The following is a 2500-nucleotide window of genomic DNA, read 5'->3' as shown; positions in this document are numbered from 1 at the left end:
GGGGTGCCGGTAAGTGCGGGCGTTTAGCGCGGGCGTGGTCTGCTCTCGCCGTTGGTTGGCCTCGTGCTGGCCGGCGGTGCAGGATGCGCGCGCCTGCGCGGCGTTCGCGCCCCGGTGCTTCAACCTGCGTGCAGGATCCGAGCTCGGTCCCGTGCCTTGGCCTCCCACGGATCTTCCTTGCTGCGAGGCCGCGTCCGCCTTAGCGTGCTCCTCCGGGGGCGCGCGGGTGCGCGGATTCTCTTCGGCCGCCATTCAACGATCAACTCAGAACTGGCACGGACTGGGGGAATCCGACTGTCTAATTAAAACAAAGCATTGCGATGGCCCTAGCGGGTGTTGACGCAATGTGATTTCTGCCCAGTGCTCTGAATGTCAACGTGAAGAAATTCAAGCAAGCGCGGGTAAACGGCGGGAGTAACTATGACTCTGGGAGCATCTGGCGGGGCTACCTGCTTCCGCCCAGCGTTTCTCTGCCCTGGATCGAGTCATTGGTCTGGGGCGGGGCACGCCGCCCGATGTCATCCTGGGCATGCTCCCGGATGCCCTTGCGTCGGTCGGGTCCAGGGGGGAGAGGTCGATCACCAGGACACAGCGGCCGCGCCAACCATCCAAGCGGCCGCCTGCCGCCCCGCCGCTGCAGAAGCGCAAGCGGCGCCGCTGGGAATACGCGCGGACACAGGACGCCTTCCGTAGGTCGCGTGCACGTTGCGTACGCGGCTTGCTGGACGGCACCCTGCTGCAGCCGCCACCCGACATCCCCGGTCTGCTGGACTTCTGGGCGGACCTCTTCACGAAGAAGCCGATCTCCACCGCCGGCTTCATCCGTGACCGCCTTCTCCCGCACTCGGAGCCTGTCGCTCCTGAGTGCCTATGGGGGCCGGTCACACGTGAGGAGGTCGCTGCTGCCTTGCCGCCCAGGGGATCGGCAGCCGGGCCGGACGGCCTGACTCCAGCGGAGCTGCGGCGCCTGCCGCATGAAGTCCTGGTGAAACTCTTGAACCTCTTCCTCCTGGCCCGCGCCCTCCCCGAGCGTCTGCTTCGCGCCCGGACGTCACTTCTCCCCAAAACGGCTGCACCAACATCCCCCGCTGACTTTCGCCCCATTACGGTCTGCTCGGTGTTGGCGCGGACCTTTCACAAGGTTCTCGCGTCACGCCTGATGCGTGCATGTGCTGTGGACGAACGTCAGCGGGCATTCATCCCCCGGGATGGGATGTTGGAAAACACCTTCATCTTGGACACTGCTCTCACCGACGCAGTCCGCTCCTGTCGCTCTGTTTTTGTGGCATCGATCGACGCCTCTAAAGCGTTCGATTCGGTGGACCATGCCGCCCTCCGCCCCGTGCTGAGGGCTCATGGCCTGCCGGATTGCTTTATTGAGTACGTCGAAAGGTGTTACGAGGGTAGCACGACGGTGATAGCGGGCGGCGCCGACGTGGGCGTGCCCCTGCAGCCGGCTAGGGGTGTGCGTCAGGGTGACCCCCTCTCCCCCCTCCTTTTCAATTTTGCGGTGGACTATGTTTTGAGTCAACTTCCCTCCCACATCGGAGCTCGGATCCTTGGTCGCAGAGTTAACGCTGCGGCCTTCGCAGATGACGTCCTGCTTTTTGCATCGACCGCGAGGGGATTGCAGTCCCTCATCGACGCAGCCGTCGCAGCCCTCGCCCATCTGGGGCTGCAGATCAACGCCCGGAAGTGTTTCACCCTCGCCTTAGTCGCGTCTGGGCGCGACAAGAAGGTGAAGGTCGACGCCGACGTTACCTTCAAAGCGGGCAACGCCACCGTGCCCGCCCTACGTGTGGGTGAAACCTTCCGGTACCTGGGACTGCAATTCTCCACCGCTGGTCGCTGCGTTTTCAACCCACGACGCCACCTGGTGGAGCAGCTGGACGTCATCACCCGAGCTCCGCTCAAGCCGCAACAGCGCCTCCACGCCCTCACCACCGTACTTCTGCCTGGCCTGTACCATGGGCTGGCCCTCAGCCGCACCCGAGTGGGTGCGTTGAAAGCGGCAGATGTGACCATCCGTGCCGCCGTCAGGAGATGGTTCCGCCTTCCGGCGGACACTCCCCTGGGCTACTTCCACGCTCCTGTAGCCCAGGGAGGCCTCGGCATCCCATCATGCCGATGGATGGGGCCAACACTTCGCCGGTCCCGTCTCCTGGCGCTGAAGAGGATTGGGCCAGCCGCCGACGGTGCAGGCCGGGACGAGGTGCAGCGTGAGATTGAGGCGCTGGAGCGGCATCTTATGTGGGAGGGCCACCTCCTCAAATCGTCGACGCAGGTTGGAGAGATGTGGGCCGCGCGCCTGCACGTTGCCTTTGACGGTGCGGCGCTGTCATCTTCCGCCGCCGTCAAGGGGCAACACCAGTGGGTCGCTGACACCAGTCGCCTGCTATCTGGGCGTAACTTCATCGACGCTCTCCGCGCCCGCATCAACGCCTTCCCCACGAAGGCACGGCGCAGTCGCGGGCGGGAGGCGGACACCAGATGCCGCGCG

General features: G+C 64.9%; 1 pseudogene; it reads left to right on the top strand.

The window, feature by feature from the left end:
* Positions 1-2500, top strand: part of LOC124578137 — a 7104-nt pseudogene that overhangs the window by 2450 nt on the left and 2154 nt on the right.

The sequence above is a fragment of the Schistocerca americana genome, unplaced genomic scaffold, assembly GCF_021461395.2.
Source record: "Schistocerca americana isolate TAMUIC-IGC-003095 unplaced genomic scaffold, iqSchAmer2.1 HiC_scaffold_272, whole genome shotgun sequence".
Lineage (NCBI taxonomy): Eukaryota > Metazoa > Arthropoda > Insecta > Orthoptera > Acrididae > Schistocerca > Schistocerca americana.
The sequence above is the reverse complement of the archived record's forward strand: the minus strand, read 5'-3'. Positions and strand labels throughout refer to the sequence as shown.